Here is a 10,710-nt window from a genome sequence, read left to right as displayed (position 1 = left end):
AATTTGGGACTACAGGAGCTAACAGCTTCTGGGACAGGCAGAAGCAACACAGCTTCTGAGGCAGACCACGTTTTGAGGATCAGACATCCGGGCACTTACCCTGCCAGAGGGGAGGTGTCCACCCCACTTGGGAGGGCTTTGCCAGAGCACCTGGTGGAACCATCTTGGTTCCCGGATCCCTCAGAGACTAATCTAGGCAGGTGAGAGTGTGGACTAACAGCTAACAGCTTCTGGGACAGGCTGAAGCCATACAGCTTCTGGGAAAGACCCTGTTTCAGGCCTTCCTTTTCTGCCAGGAGGGAGGTCTGAACGCCAAATATCTGTGCACCTTCCCTGCAAGAGGAGAGCTTGCATGCAGAGAGTACTCTGACTACTGAAACTCAGGAGAGAGCTAGTCTCCCAGGTCTGCTGATAGAGGCTAACAGGATCACAAGAGCAACAAGCTCTAACCAGAGATAACTATAACAACTAATTCTAGAGATTACCAGATGGCAAAAGACAAATGTAAGAATCTTACTAACTGAAACTAGGATCTCTCACCAATATCAGAACCCAGCACTCCCACCTCAGCCAGTCCTGGGCCACGACGGAACACACCCTCAAAGCTAGACCGGGATTTAAAAGCATATCTCATGATGATGGTAGAGGACATCAAGAAGGACTTTAATAACTCGTTTAAAGAAATAGAGGAGAAGACAGCTAAAGAGGTACAAGTCCTTAAAGAAAAACACAAAAACACAACCAAAAAGGAAGATATCTTTAAAGAAAAACAGGAAAATACAAACAGGTGATGGGACAGAAGAAAACCATACTAGACCTAAAAAGGGAAGTAGACACAATAAAGAAAACCCAAAGTGAGGCAACACTGGAGATAGAAACCCTAGGAAAGAAATCTGGAACCATAGATGCAAGCATCAGAAACAGAATACAAGAGATGGAAGAGAGAATCTCAGGTGCAGAAGATTCCATAAAGAACATTGGCAAAACAATCAAAGAAAATGCAAAATGCAAAAAGATCCTAACTCAAAACATCCAGGAAATCCAGGACACAAGGAGAAGAACAAAAATACAGATAATAGGAGTAGATGAAAATGAAGATTTTCAAATTAAAGGGCCAGCAAATATCTTCAACAAAATTATGGAAGAAAACTTCCCAAACCTAAAGAAAGAGATGCCCATGAACATACAAGAAGCCTACAGAACTCCAAATAGACTGGACCAGAAAAGAAATTCCTCCTGACACATAATAATCAGAACAACAAATGCACTAAATAAAGATAGAATATTAAAAGCAGTAAGGGAAAGAGGTCAAGTGACATATAAAGGCAGGCCTATCAGAATTACACCAGACTTTTCACGAGAGACTATGAAAGCCAGGAGATCCTGGACAGATATTATACAGACACTAAGAGAACACAAATGCCAGCCCAGGCTATAATACCCAGCCAAACTTTCAATACCATAGATGGAGAAACCAATGTATTCCACAGCAAAACCAAATCCACACATTATCTTTCCACGAATGCAGCCCTTCAAAGGATAATAACAGAAAAAAAAAGCAATACAAGGATGGAAACCATGCCCTAGAAAAAGCAATAAATTAATCTTTCAACAAATCAAAAAGAAGACAGCCACAAGAACAGAATGCCAACTCTAACAACAAAAATAATAGGAAGCAACAATTACTTTTCCTTAATATCTCTTGATATCAATGGACTCAATTCCCCAATAAAAAGACATAGACTAAGAGACTGGCTACACAAACAGGACCCAACATTTTGCTGCTTACAGGAAACACATCTCAGGGAAAAAGACAGACACTACCTCAGAATGAAAGGCTGGATAACAGTTTTTCCAACAAAATGATCTCAAGAAACAAGCTGAAACAGCCATTTTAATATCTAATAAAATCAACTTCCAACCCAACTTATCAAAACAAAACAAAAACAAAAACCAAAAAACAAGGAGGGACACTTCATACTCATCAATGGTAAAGTCTTCCAAGAGGAACTCTCAATTCTGAATATCTATACTCCAAATGCAAGGTCAGCCACGTTCATTAAAGAAACTTTAGAAAAGCTCAAATCACACATTCCACCTCACACAAAAAAGTGGCAGACTTCCATACACCTCTTTCATCATTGGACAGATTGTGGAAACTCAAACTAAACAGGAACACAGTGAAACTAACAGAAGTTATGAAAAAATGGATTTAACAGATATATGCAGAACATTTTATTCTAAAATGAAAGGATATACCTTCTTCTCAGCACCTCATGGTACCTTCACCAAATTGACCATATAACTGGTCACAAAACAGGCCTGAACAGATACAAAAATATTGAAATTGTCCCATGCATCCTATTAGATCACATAGACTAAGGCTGATCTTCAATAACAACACAAATAATAGAAAGCCAACATTCACATGGAAATTGAACAACACTCTTCTCAATGATAACTTGGTCAAGGAAGGAATAAAGAAAAAAAATTAAAGACTTTTTAGAGTTTAATGAAAATGAAGCCACAACTTACCCAAACTTATGGCAAACAATGAAAGCATTTCTAAGAGAAAACTCATAGCTCTGCTGTCCCTCAAAAGAAACTAGAGAAAGCACACACTAGCAGCTTGACAACACACCTAAAGGCTCTAGAACAAAAGGAAGCAAATTCATCCAAGAGGAGTAGACAGCAGGAAATAATCAAACTCAGGGGTGAAATCAACCAAGTGGAAACAAGAAGAAAGATTCAAAGAATCAACCAAACTAGGAGCTGGTTCTTTGAGAAAATCAGCAAGATAGATAAACCCTTTGGCAGACTCACTAGAGGGCACAGGCACAGCATCTTAATTAACAAAATCAGATATGAAAAGGGAGACATAACCACAGACCCTTAAGAAATCCAAAACACCATCAGATCCTTCTACAAAGGCTATACTCAACAAAACTGGAAAACCTGGAAGAAATGGCCAAATTTTAGACAGATATCAGGTACCAAAGTTAAATCAGGATCAAGTTAACGATTTAAACAGTCCTATATCCCCTAAAGAAATAGAAGCAGTCATTAATAGTCTCCCAGCCAAAAAAGCCCAGGACCAGATGGGTTTAGTGCAGAGTTCTATCAGACCTTCAAAGAAGATCTAATTCCAGTTCTGCACAAACTATTCCACAAAATAGAAGCAGAAGGTGCTCTACCCAATTCATTCTATGAAGCCACAATTAATCTGATACCTAACCTACAGAAAGACCCAAAAAGATAGAAAACTTCAGACGAATTTCCTTTATGAATATTGATGCACACATACTCAAATAAAATTCTTGCTAACCGAATCCAAGAACACGTCAAAACAGTCATCCATCCTGACCAAGTAGGTTTCCAGGGATGCAGGGATGGTTTATTATACAGAAATCTATCCACATAATGCAGTATATAAACAAACTAAAAGACGAAAACAAAATGATCATATCTTTAGATGCTGTGAAAGCATTTGACAAAATCTAACACCCGTTCATGATAAAAGTCTTGGAAAGATCAGGAATTCGAGGCCCATACCTAAACATGATAAAAGCAATCTACAGCAAACCAGTAGCCAACATCAAAGTAAATGGTTAGATGCTGGAAGCAATCCCACTAAATCAGGCACTAGAAAAGGCTGCCCACTTTCTCCATACCTATTTCACAAAGTACTTGAAGTCCTAGCCAGAGCAATTAGACAACAAAAGGAGATCAAGGAGATACAAATTGGAAAGGAAGAAATCAAAATATCACTTTTTGGAAATGATATGATAGTATATATATATGTGAATTGATCCATTTCTATCTCCTTCTACTAAGGTCAAATTAGGGTGGATCAAGGAACTCCACATAAAACCAGAGACAGTGAAACTTATAGAGGAGAAAGTGGGGAAAACCCTCGAAGATATTGGTACAGGGGAAAAATTGCTGAATAGAACAGACATGGTTTGTGCTGTAAGATCCAGAATCAACAAATGGGACCTCTTAAAATTGCAAAGCTTCTGTAAGGCAAAAGATAACGTCAATAAGACAAAAGGCCACCAACAAATTGGGAAAGAATTTTTTACTATCCTAAATCAGAATGGGGACTAATATCCAATATATATAATGAACTCAAGAAGGTGGACTCCAGAAAATCAAATATACCCATTAAAAAATGGGACTCACAGCTAAACAAAGAATCCTCACCTTAGGAATACAGAACAGCTGAGAAGCACCTGAAAAAAATGTTCAGCATCCTTAATCATCAGGGAAATGCAAATCAAAACAACCCTGAGAATCCATCTCACACCAGTCAGAATGGCTAAGATCAAAATTTAAGGTGACAGCAGATTCTAGTGAGGATGTGGAGAAAGAGGAACACACCTCCATTGTTGGTGGGATTGCAAGCTTGTACAACAACTCTGGAAATCACTCTGCCAGTTCCTCAGAAAATTGGACATAGTACTACTGGAGGATCCTGCAATACCTCTCCTGGGCATTTATCCAGAAGATGTCCCAATTGGTAAGAAGGACACATACTCTACTATGTTCATAGCATCCTTACTTATAATAGCCAGATGGTGGAAAGAACCCAGATGCCACTCAACAGAGGAATGGATACAGAAAATGTGGTACATTTACACTACTCAGCTATTAAAAAGAATGAATTTATGAAATTCCTAGGTAAATGGATGGACCTGGAGGGCATCATCCTGAATGAAGTAACCCAATCACAAAAGAACTCACATGATATGTACCCAGTGATAAGTGGATATTAGCCCAGAAACTTAGAATACCCAAGATACAAGATACAATTTGCAAAATACATGAAACTCAAGAAGAATGAAGACCAAAATGTGGACAGTTTGCCCCTCCTCAGAATTGGGAACAAAACACCCATGGAAGGAGTTATAGAGACAAAGTTTGGAGCTGAGACAAAAGGATGGACCATCTACAGACTGCCGTACCTGGGGATCCATCCCATAATCCCTCCAAATGCTGACACCATTGCATACACTAGCAAGATTTTGCTGAAAGGACCCTGATATAGCTGTCTTTTGTGAGGCTATGCCAGGGCCTAGCAAACACAGAAGTGGATATTCACAGTCAGCTTTTCAATAGATCACAGGACCCCCAATGGAGGAGCTAGAGAAAGTACCCAAGGAGCTAATGGCGTCTGCAACCCTATAGGTGGAACAACATTATGATCTAACCAGTACCCCCTGGAGCTCATGTCTCTAGCTGCATATGTATCAGAAGATGGCCTAGTTGGCCATCATTGGAAAGAGAGGCCCCTTGATCTTGGAAACTTTATATGCCTCAGTACAGGGGAACGCCAGGACCAAGAAGTTGGAGTGGGTGGGTAGGGGAGTGGTGGAGGAGGGTATGGGGGACTTTTGTGATAGCATTGGAAATATAAATGAAGAAAATACCTAATAAATAAAAAAATTCTTATTTTAAAATGATGACAAGACGTACATTAATGGATCCAAAATGTTATGTTGTTTAGAGTATTTTTTTCTTTCTTTGATTCTACATTTTTATTTTCAAAATATCTTAAATTAAAGATTTAACCTTTGTATTTTGAGTTATTTTAGATAAAGTATTTGCTATGTCAGATTTTGTTGGATGTTTTAACTTTTTAAAAGTTTTGCTGTTCTTTTGAAACAGAGTGCCTCACAGCCAAGACTGGATTCAAACTTGATAGGAAAATGGGAGTGACCTTCCTCCATTTTTAAAGTGCTGGGATTGGGTATATCACATCATAATCACATGTCTGCCTTAATTTTATACACAATTTTACATAATTTCATTTAATAGTCATGAAGTATTTCACCAGTAAACTCAAGAAGCACAAAAATTTAGATTACAACTGCCCTTCAGTCAACTTGAGTTTACTTGATAAATACTATCATCTGAGTACTTATGATGTTCCTTTCAAATATCAATATATTGTTCAACTGTTGTATAGTCAATATCACTCTACCCATAACTGGCTGGCAGAATAGAAAAAGTTTAATGAAAATCATTAGAAAATATTCTGACTATGATAGTTTTCTCTTAGAAACAGACACTGTATCCCAAGACTCCAGATAGATGCCTGAATCTGCTAGAAATATGGTTAAAAGATCGAATGGGGCTTCTTGGCATTTCTGGACAGAAAGTATAACTACTCTTGGACTTCAAGACCATAGTTAAGCAAGATATAAGTTGATTTCATGATAATCAATTTGATAAGTGAGACAGATACTAAGTATCTAGTAGGTGGGTAGCATATTCAGAATGTATACACTGGACAAAGTTTATATCCCAGGCTAAATGAGCAAAAGTCTGCAGATAGTATCCTGTTATACAAAACAACATACAGTTTAAATAATATGAATTGTTTTGTGTGGATTTAAATATTTTAGGCTACAGGTTATTGTTGGCAATAGAGTCACAGAAGCATAATCATTGATAAGAGCAGAATATTATATAATTGAGTTGAATATTTAAAACTCTTTCTCTTACAAGATTTAATAAAACATACTATGGATATAGATCACTAGCTGAGTAAAACTTTGAGGTGATGACATAGTTCAGTGACAAAGGTATCTGCTTTCAAACCTGACCTGAGTTTAGTTCAAAGTGATATCTACAGTTGTGTTCTAATGTGGGCATGAGCAGGCACAGGCATACACACAACACACACACACACACACACACACACACACACACACACACACACACAGAGAGAGAGAGAGAGAGAGACAGAGACAGAGACAGAGACAGAGACAGAGACAGAGACAGAGACAGAGACAGAGACAGACAGAGACAGAATGAAATAAATTAAATGTAGTTAGATCTGTTATGGAAACCCTGAGAATTGGACATTGCCTAAGTTTCATTTCCTGATCTCCAGACCCTTACCCAGATTTACTCAAGAGCTGTTTCTTGATTCAAACTCTCATTATCTTCAATCCAATGTCTTCCATTTTACAACCACAGATGTGATTGACATAGCACTTATAACATCATAGTCTCAAATATCTTTGATCTCATTTACATAATATATTCATGACTAGAGGAACCACCTAACCCTTAAAATTATCTATAATAACAAACCTTAGCCTAGGATTCAGTACTAACTCCCCAGGCCTTCATTTAATATGACTTTTAGGCCATCAAATCTACTTCCAACCTAATTTATATTTCCCAGTGGAGCACTCCACATGGCATGTTCCTCACCATGTGGCTTCACATAGGGACCTGTCTACCCAGTTTATATTGGGATACACTTAATCAAATTTGCTCTGTATTTGAGCTTTATGAAGAGCATAAAAAGTACTAGTTACAAAGCAGAAATAAGAAATGACTGTCTTTACAATGACTATTCCCTAGTCTAGCTCCTGCTTAGACAATACCTATATAATTTAATCTCAAATTTCCTTTTTATTTAAAAAAAAGTCTTTATTTTCATTTTAAAATCAGTATGTTCAAAAGTTTTCCCATTTTCAACTTCTCCTGATCTATTTAGACCTTAAAAAACTACATAGAAACATTTTTGTTCTAAGTTACTATAAACTAAAGCACTTATGTAAGAAAGCATTTTAAAGAATAAGTGTGAGATCCGGGACCACCTGAATTCCACCCCCCCCCCCCCCGCGACCCCCAGGAGGGGAGACATAAATGCCAACTGCCAAGCTGCCAAGTTTGCTGTACTTTCTGCCTCTACCAGTCAAGAAAGCCCTGGCACTCTCTGGGACTTTTGCTCACCTCCTTCCAGCCTCTTGCCTAGCTCTTCCTGGCTGAGCCTGTGGCTTCGAAGGGTTTTTTGTTTTGTTTTGTTTTTTGTTTTTGTTTTTGCTTTTCATCTTTTCACATCCCACAAAAAAACCCACTAGCTGCTGAGGCTCCAATGAGATCAAGATGTGAATCGCACCAGTGGTGTTCTGGGTTTTTGGGAACATTTGGTTCTCTGCGCAGGGAGGGACCACAGGCGTGATATAAAATGATATTGTGACCCCACGTATGGAAGACAAAAGAGCAACCACAGGTGCTATTGGAGGGCTGAAAGAATCTACTGGCAAGGCACCTCTGGTACCAACATAGAACGAGGGTGGGACAAGCCTCCCATTGAGGTACTGCCAACCTCAGGAACCTCACACCATGATCACAAAGAACATGAGAGTACAACCTCTGTCAAAGTTGTGACTAGCCACTCTGTGGACAAGAAAACAAGTCACCCCAATAGAGATAACGCAGGTGATGAAACGCAGACCACAGATAAGAAAGATGGCTTGCTAGTATTCTCCCTGGTTGGAATCACAGTTGGCGTACTGTTAGCCATTGGCTTCGTCAGAGGGATCATTATTGTGGTTATGAGGAAGATTTCTGGAAGGTTCTCACCCTAAAGAGCTAAAGAGAACAGGTTGTTCTCCCAGCACATCTGAAAATAAGATAGTTTCCAACTTGGCCTGTTCCCCATCCTCTTCCTGTGGAGGAAGATGACCCATGGAATGCCCACCCACCCCACTCACAGCCATGATGATCTCTCTACTTGACAGCAGTACCAAAGGGAAGATACAGGACAAGCCATGGCCCCTCGAAGCATCTGCCTTTGGAAAACAAAATTTTTAACATAATTGTTATCATCGATGATTCAAAAGACAACATGCTTAGAAAATGGAGCAAAGCCGAGACAGTATCACCAGCTTTAGCAATGTATCCATGGGTTCGCCCTGGCCAGTCCTATTACTGTTAAGAGGCAAAGGAGTCTGGAAATGTTACATCACAGAGGCAGGAGTCCTTTTGCATTTGCCAATTAGCAAGTGCAGTCAATACATACACATTCCAGCCTAGTCCAAAGCATCCACTGTACCTTCAGTTCTGGGAAGATACTTTGATTTTTACAAGTCTCCAAACCATCTCAGCCTCCGATGAGTTGAGGATCCAAGTCCTCATCTCCCTAGGACTCAAGCCCTCAGATCAGCCCCACCTTTCTGGAAATGGAGATTTCATCCCAGATGCTGAGAATGTTGTTGGATGTCACAAGATACCAGAGACTCAGCCGCTGTAGGACCAAGAACCTTTCAATAGAAGTGACTCCTGAGTTTGCTTTAGTATAGGAAGTAAGACTGACCAGTCTCTAACACCCACCTTCTGCTTCTGAGCAAAGACAGGGAAAGCAAAAATAATCTTGTATAAGTTTTAACTGCTTTTATGTGATGGATGTGAAGGTTTGATGTTAATAGAAGATATTTCTGGTCTTTGTGACATACCATTGGTACTCAGTATTGCTGGGACACAGCTGTAGTATCTTCATCACCTGTGTTGGTATTCAATACAGCGTAGACATCTTTTCAAATAAAACATGATTGTATACTGAAAAAAAAAAAGAAGTGTATTTTGAACTAAAAAACATGGTTTATTTAGATTTTCTACTTATGCACTTAATACTTGAGCCACCATGTGTTCTGAAATGAACATCATCAAAAATTTGAAGATTAATTTTTATTTTATAAAAGAACAATAATTTTAGCATAGAGTAATATTGTACATGTCTTAGACATAAAAGTGGTTTATTCTTGTAACACTACCATGTCTGTGGGAAAGAGACACCCATAGTCCTGAGCATAGCTGAATCAATTAAACTCTAGCTTTAGTGCATGACCCTGTCTATAATGAAAATTTTGGTTTCTTTTAAAACCCAGTTATGTTATATGAATATGTTTTTGTTTAAATACCAGCAGTGGGATATGTGTCTGTTTCAGAGTATCCACAGCTACAATAATTATCTTAGGCTCTAAGAGAATAAGAGGGACCTGGATTGTGTCAGGTGCATAAAATTTGTATGGAATTCCTGAAGTTTTTGAGACGATAATAATGTGAGAGCCCTGAGATCTGTGGTAGTTACTGCTGGTCTCTGATGCTGTGTTTTCGATTGATGGATTGCTCATTGGGGATATCCTGAAAAGGAGGTTGAACTTGCCCCAAGAAACTAGACACCCCTAGGCAGAAAGAGGTATACATGCATCTAGGCCCTTTAACTTTCTTTCTCTCCTACCTAGTATTGGGTGGTTGAAAAGGATTGGGGTATAAGGAGCTTTGGAAGGGTGGTAAATAATATAGAAGGCAATAAAGTATCTTTTAAAATGTACATCTACATGTCTCAAAAACTAAGGTAAATGGGTGGAGAAATGGTTCAGAAGTTAAACGACAACTTTGGTCTTCCAGAGGACACATATTCTGTTCCAGGATCTATATCCTGTGGCTCATAAACACCTGTAATTCAGCATCACGAGCTATTCCAACTTCTTCAAACTCTGAAGGCAGCAGAACTCATGTATGCAACCCCAAACACAGATACTGTCCTAGTTAGTTCTATTGCTGTGATAAAACAATATGACCAAAAGCAAGATGGGGGAACAAAAGGTTTATTGACTTACATATCCAGAATCATAGTCCATTTGGGGGAAACCAAAGAAGAAATATTAACCATTCAGGAACCTAGAAACAGGAACCAATACAGAGAATATGAAGAAGTTCTGATTAATGAATAGCTTGCTCTCCTGACTTACTTAGCACTTGCTCATCATACTTTTTTTATAAACCCCAGAAACACCAGCTGATGTGTGGGCACTGGCAAAGGGCTGGACCCTGGCAACAGGCTTGACTGTTTATAGTTCATTCTTCTAGAGGCATTTTCTCAATTAAGTTTCCTTCCTTGAAGAT

General features: G+C 38.8%; 1 pseudogene; it reads left to right on the top strand.

The window, feature by feature from the left end:
- On the top strand, positions 7,698 to 9,357 carry Gm3810 (predicted gene 3810; annotated as a pseudogene).

Source organism: Mus musculus, chromosome 11 (assembly GCF_000001635.26).
Source record: "Mus musculus strain C57BL/6J chromosome 11, GRCm38.p6 C57BL/6J".
NCBI classification, from domain to species: Eukaryota; Metazoa; Chordata; class Mammalia; order Rodentia; family Muridae; genus Mus; species Mus musculus.
Note: the sequence above shows the minus strand (reverse complement) of the source record. Positions and strands in the feature narration are given on the sequence as shown.